Source organism: Microtus pennsylvanicus, chromosome 16, assembly GCF_037038515.1.
Source record: "Microtus pennsylvanicus isolate mMicPen1 chromosome 16, mMicPen1.hap1, whole genome shotgun sequence".
Classification (NCBI taxonomy): domain Eukaryota; kingdom Metazoa; phylum Chordata; class Mammalia; order Rodentia; family Cricetidae; genus Microtus; species Microtus pennsylvanicus.
In genome coordinates, this window is record NC_134594.1 from 4,391,721 (window position 1) to 4,402,388 (window position 10,668).

A 10,668-nucleotide genomic window follows, 5' to 3' on the forward strand; every position below is an offset into this window, starting at 1 on the left:
ATTTTTGTGCTACTTATTCATGTGGTTTTGTTCATTTCCCTTTTCCTTTCCTTTGACATTTATTGTTCTGCAGATAAACTGCAATAAACATGCGCATTATGTTTTGTTTCCCTGTAAAAAGAATTTTTGTTTGCTTTTGTGTTTGAAATGAGTTGGCTCTCAGTAAAATTGCAGGTGTTTTCCTCCACCCTACACATTAAAGATGCTACCTCTTTATTTCTAGATTTGCATAGTTTCTAACAGTCCTCTAAAGTCACTTACATCTTCCTACAAAGAGTGAAAAGTAGCCTGTTTCATCTGACTGCCCGCTGGGATTTTTTTTCTTTCCCTTTTTCTTTTCTATTTTTTTTTTTCCCAAGCAATCATCTGTTAGCTTTGATGTTCTGTTGTGATTTGGAATCTGTGAGTAGAGACTCATGGATGCATTTTCTTTTTATATTTTTTCATCTCTATTCTGCTTGGACTCTTTGACCTTCCTCCAAATGTCTCTTCTGGTCTGGGATTCCAGTAAGCATTCTAACTCCCTTGATTCCAGGTAAGTGTGGCAACACCAGGATTTCAGATAAGTGTTCTAACTCTTTGATTCTGGGTAAGTGTGCTAACTCCTTGATCCCAGGTAAGTGTGCTAACATCGGGATCCCAGGTAAGTGTGCTAACACCAGGATTCACTCCAGGTAAGCATGCTATCTCCTAGATTTCAGGTAAGTGTGTGAACAGCACTTTGTGCTTCCTCGCAGATCACTGAATTTTAACATTTCTCTTCCAAGATTGATTTGTTTTTCTTCTTCAACTTATTTTCATTTTCTTGAGGTCACATAAATATTCCTAGTGTCTAATATGCTCCTCATTTCTTCTCGTGAAACTGGTAACTTTGCTGCCATGCTTCTTCTTACCCAAGGACACACACACACACACACACACACACACACACACACACGTCATCAGCATTTTTTCATGTACAGAGTTTAGATTGATCTAGTTCCACTCTGCTACTGTGATAAAATGGTCTGATTAAATGCAACCTAGAGGGAGAAAGTGTTTATTTGGGGTACACTTCCAGGTCACAATCTATCATAGGAAGTTGGCCAGGACCTCCAGGCAGACTCTTGAAACAGATCCCAATACAGAAGTCCAACTTGCTGTCTTGCTTTCTGGTTCCCTCTTAGCGTGTCTTTTATACAGCCAGGACCAACTGGCTGAGAATGGTCACAGCCACAGTGGACTTGGCACTCCTGTATCAATTACAACAATCAGGGAAATCGCTCACAGACATGTCCAAAGACCGACTTGATAAACTTTTTGGTTGATTCTAGGCTTAGCAACAATGACAGTCAATGCTAATTAGGAGACAGAGATTATACATATTTAACTACATCAGAGGTTCTCTACCTGCGGTTGTAGTCCCTTTGAAGGTCGAACAACCATTTCACAGGATCACCTAAGATTATCTGCATAGCAGATATTCACATTATAATTCAAAGCAGTAACAAAACTAGTTATGAAGTAGCAATGGAAATAATTTTATGGTTGTGGACACCACAACAGGAAACACGGTTTTAAGGGGTTGTAGCATTAGGATGGTTGAGAACCTCCGAACTACATGTTGACTAGAATGGATCCTTTCAAGGAAACCACAATGCAGTCTTTTTCAGATGTATTTTTTATTATCCATGGCTAGCAGAGGAGACTTGAATTTATTTTTGTGTATTGACCTTATGACTCCATATGACTGGAGATTCATTTGAAACTAGGATGAGGGTTTTTGTTTCCTTACATTTTTAGGATACTGAATTGTGATTGTATACTTAGCAAGAAATCTATAGGTAAATATGGGAACTTAGTCCCTCTTTCCAGTCTATCTGCTATTTGTTTCTTTTTCTTCTTCTATTGTACTTGCTGGCTGAAACTTCACCTGTAAAGCCAAACTGAGATGATGCCAACCAATACTTAAGTTTAAGACAAGCTAGAAAAGTTTGTCTTTCCACTGTGCTAGTGGGGAACGTTTCTCCAGTCTGCACTTTTAATGCGGGCGAAACTTTCACTGTTTACAGAACTGAGTTCAAATCATCGCGTACGAAAAATCAAGACCTCCCTGCCTATTTTGAACAGTTAATAGTATACAAACTTTTTACTCCCAGGAATTTTGCAATCCAAGATTTAGTCTGAGTGGATTTTAACTACTTAAATTAGGGAAGTTTTATGGAATTTAGAATAAACAGGGCTGGAAAAATGGTGTCGCAGTTAGCAACACTCCATGGTCATCCTCAGGGCCTGAGTGATGTCCTCTTCTGGCCTCCACAGACACACACACACACACACACATACACACACACACACACACACACACACACACACACATAGAGGCACACACACACGGACACACAGACACATGCACATAAATTTTTAAAAACCTTAAAAATATAGAAGTAATATATACCATAAACACAAATACAGTCCATATCACTTTTATATTAATCGTACAACATAAATTGGATTTTATTGCTTATGTTCATGGATACATGAAGCACTCTTTCATTACTTCCTTGGCTACTAACTTTTTATATTCTTGTAAAAAAGAAAAAGGAACTTGCAAAAACATTTGGGTAAAAGTAGATTCCCTAAGCCATGCCAGGATACAATGAAATGGTCACTGCCGAAACTGAAGTAATCCATGCTCAAAATAGGGACATGAGGGGTTTTGTTTTAACGAGTTACTAACACAGATGAAGCAAAGCAAGAAGCAAAATGTCCGATTAACGTGTAGCAAGAGACTTTGAGAAGATAGGAAGGATTCTGTATATTTTTTTTAAATACAGACATCATCCCCGGAACCTGGTAACTCTTCCAAATGCCACCTTTCTCTTTCCGCAGCTGTCTCTAACATACACTACACATGTTTTCTGTTTGGTGCCATTTCCTTGTGGCTTTGATTCGGGTTAACAGTTTAAATAAGAAAAAATTAATATTTCTGTATTTAGATAGCAACTGAACCAGGAAACACAATGAATTAACTTAATTAAAATGCAGGTCTCCACCATGCCCTCAAGAAGCAGGGCTAACACCAGGAATTTCAGGCCCTGTGCCAGCCTCATTGGAATCTGTTTTCACCGTGACTGAGTGTGGTATTTTTGAGGTTTGTCCTCACTGAGGAAGAGGTCAGATTATGTTTTTACCATGCCATTTGAGCACACAATCAATTGATAACATTATTGGAAAAGGGAGAAATTTATCACGCCATAGCACTTCAGAAACATTTAATCTGATAACGTACTGAAAATGCTGTGGCTGACTGAAGGAAAGAAAAAAAAAACGACAGGAAACAAATTGAGCTAAGTTTTTACTAGAACTTCATTAATATTTATATTTTATCCAAACCAATTATATTAAAACAAAGTCCTCAAGTCAGGAAATGCCAATTCAGTTTTTATATTTTTAGCCATTGATTGATAACGTCTTGTTTTGCTTGAGACAGGGTCTCTCTATGTAGCCTTGGCTGTCTTGGAACTATGTAGACTAGGCTAGCCCCAAATGCACAGAGGTCCACCTGCTTGTGCCTCCGTCTGGGGTGAAAGGCACGTGCCATCATGCCCTACACTGATTAAAGTGATAATAAGGTATAAACTTATATGCTCAGAATCAAACTATAGAGACAGAAACTGAGAAACATTAAGTTTTCTGATAGGACACTGTAAGAAGAAAAGAAACAGTTCACCCAGTTCTTTTTTTTTTAATGTCAGAAAGAAACATATCAAAGAGATTTTTAACATGTTACATGATATGGCAACCATTTAGGGAGATGAGCCATCTAGTTGGTGTGGGGTTAAAGAAGAGAGGCCTTGGGCAAAGCTCGGAAGCCATGTGCAGTGGAGAAGACAAGCAAAGGTGGCTCTAGCCAAGCCAGTGAGAAGCGTTCTATCTCCACCCCGTCCTTGATGAAGGGAGCACTGTTCTCCATCGGTGTGAGCAGGACATCTTCCATACAAGAGTTAACTCTTCTTTTGAGGAAGAAGAAGACAGCTAGAGCATGCTGGCCACATCTGTTGGGTTAACAAATTCAAAACAACACTGATGCCAAAGTGGACTATTCTGGAGTAGTCTATTCCTCCACTCTTGAGTGATACACATGCAGGCAGACAGATCACACACCACACACACACACACACACACATGCACATACACACATAAATATAATAACTGGTATTGTGTGTCTAAATGTTTTATATTAAACCAGAAAGCCTTGGTGACTGCTACAAATACAGATGTTTGCAAATATTTTAAGAAATTCCTGAACAAAATAGTTGGGATTTTTGGTGGGATAGGAATAAATTATCCAGTTCTTTAGAAATGTATTGAGGAAAATACTTTTCAAATACAGAAATATCCAAAATATGAAAACAAAATTAATAATATTGTCAAATAAATTTACTGTGGACTGATATCAGATTTGATGGCGAGGAATACTTTTGTACTTAAAATTAAATTGGGCTACAAGTACAGTCACTTAGTTTAATAGGCCTGTAATATAATTAAATTAGAATATTGTATTCTTGCATATAAATATATTATATAAATAATAAAGATACTATATTTACAAAGTAGGCATAGCTGTATTAATTCTCCACTGAGAAGGAATTAGAAATTTGATCCACATATTACTGGAAAGCACACATACAAAATTGGACTCAATTAGTTTAAAAAAAATAACAGAAAACTTGAAATTAAATGTGTTGGGACAGGGAAAGTGTAGAGCCTTAATCTGGGAGGAATTACAAGAAAAGGGTGGCTATGACCAAATTCATTGTATGAAAGTCTCAAAAAATTAATATAATCATTATTTTTGAAAAAGAAAAATACTCACATTTGAAGTTGGAGATAATTAAACTTATTTGTTATGGGAACACACTGGGAATTGTGGATGCCGTGTCCAGAAATTGTATCTCATTTAAGGAGAAAATTTTCCAGCATTAAGCTATTCAAGCTGATTTCTTCCTGAAAGGAGCACACGTTAGGAATCACAAATGGGATGTCAACTCTTATAAAATGCACAGAAACACTCAAGCCTCTTAAGCCTAGGGCTCCATGTAGGGTCAAAGAGAAGGTCACAGACCAATAAAAGAGCAGCGCCTCAGCGACCCTTAGGGACAACGGCATCCCCTGTTGCCTATGTGTTTCCATGCAACAACTCCGCTTCATGACCCTGAGGTGTTATGTCTCATAAACCCGACAGGACTACAATGTGGATATTGTTATTTCCAGTGTCTAGAAGTGGAAAATGAGACACAGGATATTTAAATGCCTTGCCCTAGGTCATAATTGATGGTTGTTAAGTTATGGCTTGAAACTAATTCTAATGTTTGTGTTCTACAAAAGTTCAAGGGTATTAGCAACCAATTCAGGATTGACAAAAATCTCAGTGGGGTCTAATGTTCATCTGGCATCTATACAAAATGGATGACCCTTGGAAGAAACTTGTCATTCATATTCCTAGTATTTTATTATTATAGTATGACTGCATTTAAGAAAAACGGACTTGGCTGTCCTTCTTGATTAGTATAAGCAATTATATACTTTCCTTTATCTAAAAACCACCTATGAAAGTCTATTAACTCAATATAGAATAATGGGATTCATTTTTATGGAAAGACAAAGGCTTGAGACTGCCAGTCTTAATCCTCAATGAATGCTTAAAACTTAAAACTATTTTCACTTAATACAAAATGATTTTATTAGAAATAATTGAAGTAATTACTCCCAAATTGATCTATGCTTCCCACTGCTACAGATTCTACCTCGCTTTCTTTTAAGCTGTTAATGCTGCAAATATAAAGTGCTTTAAGACTTTTGTAAAAGATGCTTTTTAAAAACACACACTGTCAAAGTGCTAGCAGCGACTGTAAAACTGAGTTCTGTCAGCCATTGTGCATGTCAAAATGCTGAAGTGCTTCATCTCGACTTCCCATGTTCCTTGCATGACCTGTACCACAGACAGAATGGTTTCCAACAGAGCACAAGAGAATGCCACTCTATCGAAGAAATGACCTTGGGTGAATAAGTGAATTCAGTGTTCTACCTTTTTATCTTAAAGAAAATCACACTTTCACCCTTTCCTTTCCTCTCTGTCTAATCTTCTTTGGCTCTTCCTCACCTCACAAATATTTATTCTTTTATTTCCCCTTTCCCTCTTCCTCCCTCTCCCTCTTCTTCTCCTCTCTATTGCTGGTCTCCCTCCCCCATCTCCCTCTCTTTCTCTCTCTGTCTCTCAACAATTGTTACTACTGAAGACTGAGAAAAGAGCCCAGCAGAGCAAGCACTTGCTGCACAGGCGTGAGAAGCTTTGTTTGAATCTCCAGCACCCACCAAGGTGGGGCGCAGTAGAACAGGTCTGTAGTCAGGGTGTCTTACAGAGTGGGAGGTGAAAAGAGGAGCATCCCCAGAGGCTTGCTGCTGGGTGAGCCTGCCTTGCACATGCAGTGGCAAATAACACAGAAACACTGCATCCAACAAGAAAACAAAATGGAAGGCAAGAACCAATAGCCCAGGCTGGCCTCTGGCCTCCACACCACACTGTACCATGGTGTGCAGGCACCTGTCTACTCTTCCCCACATACATATGCACATATAACACCCCCTTACACACTTCATAAGAAGTGGGAGACTGATACCGTCAAACATGCTGTTTTGGACACTAAATAATACTCTATTCTAGTAGATTGAACTCTCACATAAACGGTAAACTATAAGTAAGGTTTTGGAAGTTAAACAAATGGAAGATTCTATTTCTTAATGTAATTATTATTTTTTCAAGTGTTTCTTATAAGAACTTGGTAACATTTAACTATCCTTTAATTGATTTTAGAGGATAATCTTACAGGATTTGAGAAAAGTTAACAGAATGAATTTCAGTGTGTTAACAAATGGTTCTTATATTTATGTGTGAGTCACGGGAGCCATAAGCATCAGTGGCTAGCTCTCCTTCAATAGCCATTTCATGTTTCCTCCTGTATCATAGGGCTTACCTGACACCTGAGTACTCTGAATAACAAACAATGTGAAGAGATCACTTGGGAGGGCTTTGGAAACATTCCTCAAGAGATGACGCAACTATACCATGTCCTTATCCTTTCTTCCTGCTTCTATCCACTGCATAGAACAAATACAGATACATTAAATTAAGGAAAGTCAGGTTTCCAACACCCTGAATTCACTGCTCACTGATTAATAGATAATCTTGATTTGGAAGCAATTTTAACTCCTAGAGGAACCCTCTGACCTCAAATACAGACTAGCAGGAAGCAGTTTGCAAAGTCCCATTGCACTTCACAGTCAGGCATTGTGAGCTACAATGCCAAACTAAGGCCAGACTGGAATACAGACAAGGAAGGACGGAAGGGTCAAAGGCCATTAGAGGAAGGTGGGAAGGCCAGAGAGCATGGTAACTCCACAAGGCAACAGCACGTGCCAAGCCGTCTGACCCAGGAAGTTTTTTAGCTAACAGCATGTCACTCACTCTTCATTCCTCCGTACTGCCCTGTGCCATCTGGAGCACACGGGGATCTGCATTTGCCTTCTTCCTCTGGACAGACGCTTGTATGTTCTTCTTTTCCTCATCAGCTACTTCATCGGTGGAACCCATCCACGCAAGACAGAGAAGCCACAGTTACATGAACAGGGGAACATTTACTAACTACAGTAATTGCTAACTGCCAGAAGATTAATACTAAAGTCATTGTTAAGTAAATATGATTTTAATTTAAATTTATATATAAAATGAATGCAATTCTAAAAATAATAGATCAGAGAGTTTGGGAAAGTGATTTCTGCACCAACAGAACAACCTGAGTTCAATCCCCACAACTCACTTTTACAAAGCTCGGCATCGCAGACATGCAGGCCATATCAGTGATGGAGAGATGGAGATGGGCCCCTCCAAAAGTAAAGAAGAGAAGGTGTTGACACCTGAGGATCGATACTTGGCATTATTCTCTGATCTCCATGGGTGTGCACACACATGTATGCACAGATCCTGAGAATAGCCACTGTCCTTAAGGCAGAGCATTCAAGAAAAACGCCTTTATTCCTCAGGACTTGGGTCCTGAATTTATCAGTTAGGAGATGGCAATAGACCACAAATGGCAGAATAATTTCTACTGTGCCAGTCCAGTGTAATTCGGTAGAAAATTCTCACCTAAAACTTGCTAGAAACGCATCCTGTAGTTGTTCTTGTAGAAATCTCACTAGAGGCTTTTCGGCTACCAAAACAACAGATGTTTATGTGATGGGACTTCACTGTTTGCCACTGTATGCTGCTAATAGCTGTGCATTTGGAGATCCTGACACTGGAGAAGCAGTGTTACAGCACTGGAGCAGTCAGCTAAAGCTATCCGAGAGGACAATGTGCCTCAGTTAGCATCTGCATCCTAGAAGCTCTGTGAAGATTAGCTCCAAAGGAGCTACAACAGTTACAAGATCCTGATAATGTAAAAGAGACACATGCTTTTGGAGCCCAGAGAGAGCATGCACCAGATCAGGGAAGCCCAGGGTGAGCAGGGTGATCCTGCACCAGATCAGGGGAGCTCAGGGTGATGAAACACCAGATCAGGGGAACACAGGTAAGCTTGCACCAGATGAGGGGAACTCAGGGTGAGCAGGGAAAGCAAGTACCAGATCAGACTGGGGAACCCATTTCTTCTGGCAGTGATACTTCAGTGCTCTCTACTGGCAATACTTCAATGCCATATACAAATTATACATAGATACATATGTATATTACAGATAAAACACACACAGAGAGAGACCGTTCTCTGTTGTTGCAACCATTGCCTGAGATATCCTGTGAAGAGAAGTTTCTTTTGAATTACAGTTGTGAGACATCAATTTACAGTTAGTAATCCTATTGCTTTTCAGCCTATGGCATAACGTACATTGGAGCAGTTTACTCAATTGCTCATGGCCAAGGAGCAAGGAGAGAATAACAGAAGCCAGTACCTCAGTCTTCTTAGTGGCGTGCTGCAAATGAAATATCTTAATCCCATTAGCATTCCCTTTGAAAGACACTACCATCTCCTGAGACCTTTCTGTGGCCTTCCTATGACCCTTGAAGGACTCTTGAGATTCAACCTGTGCAACCAGGTAAAAGGGGTGAACCAAGAAAGAAAAGTTAATGATTGGCAATCTGCCCTCCACTGGTGCATACCGAGCGTGTGGAAACAAACAATTTACCTGTTAATTTTAAGTCACAATGCTGTGAAAAGCCAAAGCTATGGAGAGACAAATACCTACATTAATATAAATAGATGAAAATTATGGGAAAGTTACCTATAAATGGACAGTTGTTTAAACAAGAGATAATATGCAATTGAGAAAATCATTAAAACCATATTTTTAATGGAGGCCCAAATGTTTGCTGTAATTTTTGGTTTAAATTGAAAATTTCTGGGTTGAGGCTCCAACTTCGAATGTGGCTGTATTTGAGAAAGCTGGCAAGAAGGTGGTCAGTGGAAAATGAGATCCGAAGCTTGGGTCCATCTAAGAAGATTGACCTTCTCTAAGGACAAGGAGGCCCTGGAGCACAAGAGCACCAAGGTTAGACCACATGAGGACCCAGCAAGAGGCAAGTTGTTGTCTGCAAGAAGAAGAGAGGCTGCAGAAACCAAGCGTTCGTACCCCATGCACTGGGATCTCCAGTTTCCAAGTGTCCCCTTTCAGCTGGCCATCCTGCGTATTTCATCATAGCAGCCCTATCTTATTGGCATAATCGCATGGTGTGGCTAAAGAGTCAAAATCAACATGACTAATTCTGAGCACCTACAGTTTGCGTTGTCTCTGATTCTGAGCACCTACTGTTTACATTAGTTCTGATTCTGAGCACCTACTTTTTGCGTTGTCTCTGATTCTGAGCGCCTACTGTTTGTATTGGCTCTAATGAGGCAGTACCGGAAGTAATCTGTGTGTCCTGTGTTTGACTTGTGTCTACTTTCCATAGATTCCCGGTTAGTGATAACCAAGTGCTACAATGATAGCCCTTGTGACAGGTATCAGTGCTCGCTTATTATAAATTACTACAAATCTGTAGGTCAGATGTAAAGATCAACATGGAAACCATAAATGTCAAGAGGAATCGCACTTTCAAAGACACTTAGTGCCAGAAAGAGGGCAAAACTAACTAGCATATCAAAAGCACAGTCGAAATGAAGTTATTTTATAGCTATATGCTGTAAGGAATAAATTCATATTTATCTTTTATGTCTTCCATAACTGTTGGAATTTAAAGGGAAAACCGTATAAAATCATTGTAGGGTAACAAAATTGCACAAGAGAAATATGCTGCTCAATAATTTTATTTTAGCATAAAAATCTTTCCTTATAGTAATTTCAACTTTTTGTATGTTCGGAGAACCATATCAAACAAATATAACAACCTTTATTCATAAGATTTTATGCATTTAATGATAATATAAAATTAATTCAGCTTCAACTAATGTTGTAAAATAAAAATAATCCAAAATAAAGCTTAGTACATGGAAGAGTTACAAATCCTGTTGCCTTGATACTTAAGTGGAACTTACTTACCATAAAGCACCGTGCACAGTTTCAGCTCACAGTGATATAAAATTATCCATATGGTCTTCCTCAAGCTGTGTGATACCCATGTTTTGAATTTATCAACAT